The 9,971-nt window shown below is 35.0% G+C and overlaps 1 protein-coding gene across 1 annotated transcript in view; it reads left to right on the forward strand.

Moving 5' to 3' along the window:
* Positions 1 to 4,723: 4,723 nt before the first annotated feature.
* stag1a (STAG1 cohesin complex component a) overlaps positions 4,724 to 9,971 on the forward strand; it is a 64,587-nt gene continuing 59,339 nt past the window's right edge. Inside the window, exon 1 of the mRNA XM_016486168.1 lies at positions 4,724 to 4,982. The gene's annotated coding sequence lies outside the window, so the exon portion shown is untranslated. The remainder of the gene's footprint in view (positions 4,983 to 9,971) is intronic.

Here is a 9,971-nt window from a genome sequence, read left to right on the forward strand (position 1 = left end):
TTAAAAAAGTATATATATATATATATATATATATATATATATATATTACACATTTTTTCACAATTTATTCACCAATTAATTATGACTCTTTTAATTATTAATTAATAGTAAGTGGTAATTCATCATTACCACTTGTGCCTTTTATATGTATATTTTTAATAAAAATATGTAATGTTACATATATGTTAAACATATATTATATGTACACTGTATGTACCAAGAATTTATACGTAAACATTAGAATTCTAAGAAAGTTCTCTTTCAATATTAAATAGGCATGTGCTACATTTGAGTATGGACAGTATGACTCACTTATGACAGTATGTGGTCATGCAGGATAAGAATATGATTTGAATAGCTCATCACTGACCTGTGAGTCAGGTAAAACTGCTATATTCCTTACCACCTACTGTTTCTCCCTCCCACCGATTGTGTCCCAGAGGAACGGAAGCAGGGGATAAGCCATCTTCAAGTACTTTTGGCCAGGGTAATTACATCCCTTATGACAAGTTGCTATGGAGACAAAGAGGAGAGCAGCAATCAGTGCAAACGTTTACTGTGGCTGCAGGGAATGGCTTTGTTTGAACTTACTGCGACATGTGATTGTGACTGAGAAACAATGAATTAGTTGTGAAATTTGGCGATTTAAAACTGTACGATGACATGGCATGATAGAATCATTTACGTACAGCAGCAAAACATTCGTTAAGCTTCAAATCATGACGTACAATGAGAGAAAAATAAAACACTTTGAACAGTAATGGCACTATTTTAGATGGCCTGCAAGTGGAGTCATAAATATAGTATTTACAAGTTCTGACCACATGAATAACCAAATGAGGTTGTATTTACAAGCTGTTGTATTTGCCAAGTTGTTAGTCGGAAGGGATATGTAAATGTGAAAATAGCCCAAACAAGTGTTGTGTTGTGAGTTTTAATAAATGATTTTCCAAAATTATACTTTTATGTGATTTATTTCAATAATATTAAGGCGCTGCAAAATACTGCTTATAGACGAGACAACAAATGTAAAGTTAAGCCCTTACCTTTCACAATTTGCTTTTGCTTTTTAAAATACAATATGCATACACAGTATAAATGAAAATTATATAAAATAAATATAACATATAAAATACAATAAAAATAATAGAAAACTTGTATGACTTCTAGTACTGCTATTATCATTGAACATTGTGATTGAAGAATGTTGTCACTGTTGGTTGATGATTCCCAATGGCAACCACTTGCCATTAACTGCTTGGACTTGACTTAAAAAGTTTGTCATCTAATTTATTTCTTCATTATTATCCATAACTTTTAACTCAAAGTGAAAATCATCATAGTTGGGTAAAGTCTAGTGGTGAATGGGAGCCCACATCAAGTATATTTTTTTACTCTCGCATTTGTTCAGATAACAAAAGAAAAACACAATATTGTTTTCATGACTTGAAGTTAAAATTGAATTTAATGAAGTCAAATTTACCCTCAATGCAATTTTAACTCTTTTTGTTTTTTTTTTGGTAATTTAAAGCAAATGTAATATAATACAAAGTATAGTGTTATAAATGTACATTAAAAAAAAATGAAAACATTAAAGAACTTTCAGGATTTAGGATGCTGATGACCATTAAAAGGAGTATTCACGGTCTGTGAAAAGGGTCTTTTTCAGTTACAAAAAGTTATAGATTGGTGTAACTTAAATCTGAAAAATAAGAATGATTACCCCTTGGCTAACTGCTACAGTATAGTTGGTCAGTCTAATTATTAAGACACAGTCTTAACACAGTGGCTATGTTTATGCAACTGCAATAAACATAGAGTTTCTTATTCCTGTCTGTCTCTCAAAGCAGAAAGGTATCTATGTACATATTTATTTCCTTCGAGCATGTGACTGTCTCCGGGGTTAGTGCTCAGTGGAAAGATGTGAAGATGTGAAGTATCGATTGCTGTTTGAACTTTACACAGACATAGACGACAGCAGAGCCCAGTGAATGAGTCACCTCTAAATATCATCTTTCAAGGCGGCTTGACATCAAAATAGGAATTTTGACTTTTAGTCCATGACTTGTTGATTAGTTATATTGTTGTTAGCAAAATACATTCAAAATACACAATGGAGTATGAGACCTTTAGATTTTATATAATGGTCTTTCAGACGTGTGTGTTTAGTGACAGAAGCCATGTGTGCCACCAGGCTGTTCCCATTAGTGACTCACTCCTTCCACCCATTTCCATTTCCATCATTCTTCTCTTGGGAGAAGAGTGAGGCCTAGTAAATTCTCTTTTGTCCTGCTCATAAATCTAGAGTCGCCTAATTGGGTTAGAGTGTCTCGAATCCATCAGCAAACTGACAAAAGCCACCGCTGGGGAAGATTCTAGTGTACAGAAACAACACGGGATCTAATCTGATGATAAAACCAGTTGGGTAGGGAACAGGAAATACAAATACAAAGAATATGCATGAATAGATGGGTAAAAAGTGCTCTCTTTGATCTGGCGTGTTTGTGAGAAGAATAATAAGCTGGACTGGTCTCACAAATGATGTGTTCTGCAGCTCATATCATGTCCAATATTGTTTTGTCTCCAGGTAGCCCTTATCATTTGCAGTGTAAATAGTGTGAAACAGCAAATTGACAAACAGAGTGGGTTGGTTGTTTAGTCGCAGCTTTAGCCCGGTGTCGGGTATCACTGCAGTGTGAGGTCTGCATTGTGGGATTTATCTCTTAGATTAGGATCCGTCCCCACAGAGCTTGTGACTCTGCTGCAGCCTTTAACAGCTCCTGAGAGAAACTGCTATGCTCACAGGCAGCCAGGCGAGGTGAAACGTTGCCTTTTAATGCCAGAGCAGGGGAGAGGCAGGGAGATGGGGCATGACGGAGACAGAAACCATCCGCTCCTTAAGCAGCATGTTAGCACCTTCCCAGGAGAGCTCTCGTTCAGAGAAATCATTAAACCAGCTAGAACTGATGTACATCATGATGCACAGACATTCACTTTCTGCTTCTTTGTACATGTCACAGTGCATGGAAGAGGTAGGCTATCTCTTTGTCAGGATGCACAATATATTAGTACCTGGTTATCAGTCATTATTAGATTTTTTTAATGTATATTTGATTTGATCTTAGATATGCTAATTTCTATACTTTTACATTTAAATTACATTTAAAATACCTCCATCATCTAACGCTCACCTAAAGTTCAAAAACAATTATTTAACACATTCTAAATGCCATCTTTTGCAAGTCTTAAAGAATTCATATCCATTTTCATACTGCACATTATAATGTTGTGATACCTAAATGTACTGGTAGCATTTAAAATTATTGTTTTTATTATTGTTGCAGTTATTGCAAATTTTATTATGGCAATATTAAAATTATATATATATTTTAAATAACATAAAGATGTTTTCATTTTAATTTATTCATTTTATTTTAGTATAATAGTATAACAAACTAAAATCAATTATTTTAAATGCTACCAGTAAATTTAGGTATCACAACATTATAATGTGCAGTATGAAAATGGATATGAATTATTTGAGACTTGCAAAAGATGGCATTTATATGATGGTATATATATTCAAGAAATATATGTAATATATATTCATATTTATATAACACACACACACACACACACACACACACATATATATGGGCATATGTGTGTGTGTGTGTGTGTGATATAAATATGAATATATATTACATATATTTCTTGAATATATACATGTATGTGTTTGCATACACAAACGTTTATTTTGGATGCAATTAATTGTGATTAATCAATTGGACAGCACTATGAAAGTACACAAAAAATGCGGCAAGAGGTTTAGATGATTGACTGTCAGAAAAAGGTTTTCATTGTTTCACACGCATTATGTGCTATATTAGATGTCTTAATTTTGTATAGGCAAATAGCACAGAAAGACCAGATGAAGCAAATTACATTTAATATCTTTTTTTAAAATATATTTTATATGCTTTTTATATGTTTAGCACAGCATCTGTGGTTGGTCTGGTGGGTTGTTTTCATTGTGATTCAGACCTTTCCCTAAATTTTGAATGACTCATCAGCCCTATAACAAAACGAGAGGCCAGTGTGGACCAGACAACAGCTCTAGGCCCTCTCAGTGTGAAGACCACCCACATACATTACACTCCAATCCCCTGGCGCAATTACACAAAGGTCACTACAGATCAGTCAATTACTAAAGACTGAGAGCTTTAATACATTGTTTTCACATGAAAAGTGTACATAAGGGCAAATGAAATCCAGTTGATAAGATTCAATTAATACAATTCAATTAAAGTAGAAAAAGGGAGAAATAAAAAGAAAGTAAAACATGATCATACCTGATAAATTCAATGGAGCTTTCAATATGCTATGCTACTGAAACTAACTTATTTTCAGAGTTACAAGGAATAAAAAATATCATAATGCATAGTAGAATAATTACATTAAGTCTATAGCCTATATTTAACCAAAATTCAGACACAATTCATAGAAAGTATTGTGTTTACAGGTGTTTATAGAGCTCCTGAAACATCAATCACACAATGAATAAAATATATCAATAAATCGTATAATGCTGACCAATTATGTTTTATCGTTCTACAGTTTAAACGCCTATAAGCCCGAAGAACTGGGCTTTCTAAAGAAGAAACACATCAGCGCCAAATGTGTCTTATTTTAGCGCCTAAACCGCAGACATGCTTGTCGTGGTTGTGAGTGGTCTCTCCTCCTCCCCACGCCGCCCGCTGTGCTTCGGCTGTGTCCGCCAGAGGGCGCTCGGGCTCCGATGTCAACACGCGCCATTCGATTGTGGAAAATGCCACCAGATGGCGGTTTAGGATTGCTGCTCTTCTGAAAGGCGCGGTTCCTTCTCCCGGTCCAATTTTCAATTAATAAATCCATATTTAGCAAAACTTTTATCGAATTCCGAATAGCGGGAACGCCGACCTTTGCGGCCATGAGCATCGCAGGTGAGTTGTATGTGTTTCTGTGCTGTTAGTGGTGTGTGAAGGGTAGCGGGTCTGGAGATTAAAGATGGAGGACAGCGGAGCTGGTGGGGGATGGGCGGCTTCTCCTCTGCTCTCACACTGACTGCTTCTCCTCAGGCCAGATCCACACTCCCGCAGCCGGGCTTTAGCAGCTCGTCTGCGGCTCCGCGAGCACATACGGCTCGGTCATAAAGAAAGGGCTCATTTTCTTAAGGCAGAAGTGTAATTGAGCTCATATGTGTCTGCAGACCTGCATCGGTTTGTCGCAGATATTGAGCTGCACTAATTATATAATGATCAGTTTATGGCAAACACTGATTGCTGCGGGCTTGAGTAGATGCTGGTTTGGTTCTCAAGGTTTTTTTTTCTTTTCTTTTCTTTTTCTTATGACATGATGAAGGTCCCGTTATTTAATCTGTCAAAGCCAATAAATTATTTCAGACATGTTAACAACAGGCTTAATATGTAATCTGGTGTGCTTTAGTCATGATAACATGATCAATCCCAGTGTAAGAGATGTAAAGGAGAGAAGAAGCAGCCAGACAGGTGTAATACTGTTGCTATAATAGAGGAATATGTGAGAGACTTCACTGGGTATTTACCCAGTGTGTGTGTGTGTGTGTGTGTGTGTGTGTGTGTGTTTGTGTTTGTGTGTGTGTGAGGGGGGAGGGGTTGAGTTTTCACCTTTGTTTTCATCTGTACTTTCTCAGACTGAAGGAAGATCACACTAGTATTGAAACTTCACAGTCAGCCCACACTTGACTCGTGTTATTACTGTTATTTCTGTTTGACTCAGACAGGTTTTTCAGCAAGTCAACTTGGGTTAAACTACTAAGGTAACTTGATTCTTAATGATTTTAAAGGCTCTTTAAAGTTCAGGTTAATCTCAGAAACACAAGAACACTGCCATATCTATCTATCTATCTATCTATCTATCTATCTATCTATCTATCTATCTATCTATCTATCTATCCATCCATCCATCCATCCATCCATCCATCCACCCATCCATCCACCTATCTAGCTATCTATCTATCTAGCAGTGGCTTCTCTCCAGTCTTAAATGTCAATGTTGTAATATTGTTGTAATGTTACAGAAAAGAGTGTTGTACTTTGAGACCAGCAGCAGTCAGGAAAACCACTAGCTGACTTTTTCTGTGAAGTGCAAATGATGTAACCATTTTTGTGCAGGGTTACCCAGCATAGCACATCCTGTGGTTAAAAATGTGGGCATTAAAAAAACCATGTGAAGGAAACTGACTCCAGTTCAGTGTGTGAAATATATACCTGACCGAACAGAGTCTGTTAGAACAAGTCAACCTACTTTGCATCTTCTTTTCCTAATGGATTGAAAGAATATAATCCTGCTATGCAAAACTAAAAGATGTTGAGTACTTTATTTCGTTCAGTCGCTGATCTCTGATAGAGGTGTTTAACTGTGGCTCACCAAGTCCCTTAGCAGCCAAAACCCATGTGTCCACATCTCCATCTGTTCACCATTACTCCTCACAACACAATCATAATGACATCTTCCTTCCTAAAAACCAGTGAGAAGGCATGTGTGTGCTTGTACTTGTGATTGTTTTTTATGATTGCAAGAAAGCCTGTTTAGAATGATCGGTTTGACGTCAGCAGGGTTTACTTTAGTACCAGGCATGCAGAAAAAATCAATTCATCTTTAAAAATAAAGGCCAGCTCTGTCTTTTAGTAAATGTTATCTACTGATAGATCTAGATAAATCAAATAAATCTGGCGTTAGTCTGCATATTAGAAATCATTTATAAACCATGCTTTTACTCTTATAAGTGGATTTTCAATGTGTTGGCTGCTATGATCACCTTGAGATCGATTATACATAAAATAGCAGGCTATATTAATAACGACATATACCCTGTACGTTCGGAAGAAATAATATTAGGTTTATAGCTAGTAAATCATGCAAAAAAATTCAAAATAAGTACTTTGTATCAGTACTTGAGATTTCACAAGATTGCATTGTGCCTATCTTTGCTGAAAGATTACTATATGGGCTTTTTATCATGCAAAATGATAAACACAAAATTTGCTTTACCTAAAATAGAGTTGATTTTGAATGGCTTTTGTGTTCATTCTCTTGGCATGGCGCAACAGATTGTTTGCTGGCAGTTAATCAAAGTCTTTCTCAGACCTGGAGCCAAAGTCTGTGAATAATGAAAAGAGTGAACAAGTTGAAAGGTTCAGTCTGTTGATATGAATGTCATATTAATAATGAAAGAGGCTGTTTTGCTATGAAGTACTATCTACTTTGATTGACTTTTTTTTTTTTAAATCAATTTCTTCAGCATGGGGCAGATTCAGTAATACATGGTGGAATGAGCTACAAAACAAGGTGTTTTAAACAGACAGCAAAACTTATATTAAGTCAAATATCTGCACCCAACTTGACCTTCCATTATTGAAATTGATCAACATCAATTTTTGATTCATGTTTTTGGACTGCCAAAAGATGCCATTTTTATTCAAAATTGGTGCAAAAATTATTTTCCAAATTTAAATTGAAGATGCAACTTAGTGAGGCCATTTGACAATAATAAAGCAAACAATTGTTAAAGTGTTTATCGATTTTCAATTTATAAACGTGAAATAAATTAACATAAATTGCCTATTTCATTTGTAAATGGATGTTTCTTTAACTATTGGCACTTTTAGAAAATAAACTCTCTTAAAACACAATTTTCACGTTCTTAAGTTGTTTATTTATTCTGTCTGTCTAATAACAATTCCCAACAGTGAACATACGTGATGCATTAGTCACTTCTACAGTCTCATTTCCACCACATTGGTAAATGATTACACTAACCTTAAAAACCTTTGCTGGGGAAAAGTTGTTGATTATGTTGGGGAAAAACTGATGGAAATCATAGTTTGTGTACAAATTGATATTAGTTTTGCTAAATATAGAAAAACTTTATGGTTATTTTACTCTTTATTTAGATTATTATAGTAAAATAATTGTTTTCATAATGGCTTTTTAGTGTATATCTTTATTTTATAGGGCATAGAACCACAGTAAAATATTGACATTAATACATAAAAAGTAATTTGAGAAGTTAAAAACAAATGGTAGAGACACAGTAAAAAGTTTCCATGATGGTTTAATAAGACCATCATATAACAAAAAGGAAAATAATTAGTTTTAATAATGTTCAACCACCGGGTCATAAAATTGGCCATAACTGAAGAAGCACCCGCGTGTTCCCAGCAACTGCTCCTCCCGCCAGCCGTGGCTCTGTACCGGATTTGTGAGATTGCCAATTATTTCACCTGACATCTTCAGTTTGTCAGCACACTGCTCCGATACGTCTGACTGTACGTATATGTGATTATCTTCCTCGCCGACGATACCCTCAAAACAGACATGAACGGGGCCTCTTTGTTCAGTGAAAGAACGTGATTGAAGCTTGTTAAAGTGCAGCAGCTCTGAGAGTAAGACGGCTCTCCTCCCTCTCCTGCAGTCTCCATTTTGTGAGCGCCTGCAGCGGGGCGGCCATGACTGCTGCCGCAGTGACACCAACACAAAAGCACTCTGCCTGTCCCATTCAGCTGCATGTGGCCGGCGCAGACTCACTGCTGTGCGGATGAAAGTGCTTTTGTTGTTGTTTAGGTTGCTGTTTGTAAAGGATTTAATGGTCAAGAGTATTGTCTTCTGGTGAGAAGCATTGCTAGCCTCTAGTAAAGCTCCCAGTGGATCTGTCTCATCAGTTATTACTGTGGTTTCTCACACATTCAGCAGCAGCTGCTGGTGTGTGTATGTGTGTGTGTGTTAGAGAATGGGAAATGTCTTTCTCAGTCTTCAGGACCTTCTCTTTTTGACAGTTAATGTGTGTTTGGTGTCTCTGCAAACCGTCCAGAATAAAAGCAGGAAGTCAGCACAATGAGCTGCAGCTGCATTCACACACCACACCTAGTAAAGTGATTTTACACTAGAGTCAGCAGTCAGGTTCAATGTGTATTAAGTTTACTTTATATTTGTTAGTCGTGGTTTGGTAGGCATGGGTATTAGCAGGGACCTGGCAATATGATGTTATTTTGATTTCTGGACCACACTACATCAATAGTGTTTTTTTATTGTTAAACTGATATTGCAGTCTCTCTGCCATACGCATTTGACTTTGGTATTTTGCACAAATTATATTGGGTTGTTATAAGTTTCGATTTTGGACTGATAGACACAATGGGACCTAATGCTACACAATGTTTTGCCTTCTCACTTGCACTGAATGGTGGTAAATTGTCCACCCATTATTTTGTCCTAACAAAATAATTTTAATTAAATTATATTCTAATTATACTTAAATAATTTTTTACACCTTTGTCATCATCTTAAAGGCAATCTTTAAAAACACTTGTAATTTAATAATACTGTTGAATGTAAATAATTGTACTTAAAAAAAACCCCCTCAAGATTAATATCCTGTACATTCATTATAAGTGTTTTATTTTTAGTTTATTTAGACAAGATAATGTAGAAATGCAGTTAATTTAATTAACTAAATTAATTTAATTAAAATAATTTAATTTTAATTAAATTATATTCTAATTATACTTAAATAATTTTGTACACCTTTGTCATCATCTTAAAGGCAATCTTTAAAAACACTTGTAATTTAATAATACTGTTGAATGTAAATAACTGTACTTTAAAAAAAAACCCTCAAGATTAATATCCTGTACATTCATTATAAGTGTGTTTTATTTTTAGTTTATTTAGACAAGATAATGTAGAAATGCAGTTAATTTAATTAACTAAATTAATTTAATTAAAATAATTTAATTTTAATTAAATTATATTCTAATTATACTTAAATAATTTTGTACACCTTTGTCATCATCTTAAAGGCAATCTTTAAAAACACTTGTAATTTAATAATACTGTTGAATGTAAATAATTGTACTTAAAAAAAAACCCCTCAAGATTAATATCCTGTACAT

This window comes from Sinocyclocheilus anshuiensis, unplaced genomic scaffold (genome assembly GCF_001515605.1).
Source record: "Sinocyclocheilus anshuiensis isolate Anshui unplaced genomic scaffold, SAMN03320099.WGS_v1.1 scaffold329, whole genome shotgun sequence".
Lineage (NCBI taxonomy): Eukaryota > Metazoa > Chordata > Actinopteri > Cypriniformes > Cyprinidae > Sinocyclocheilus > Sinocyclocheilus anshuiensis.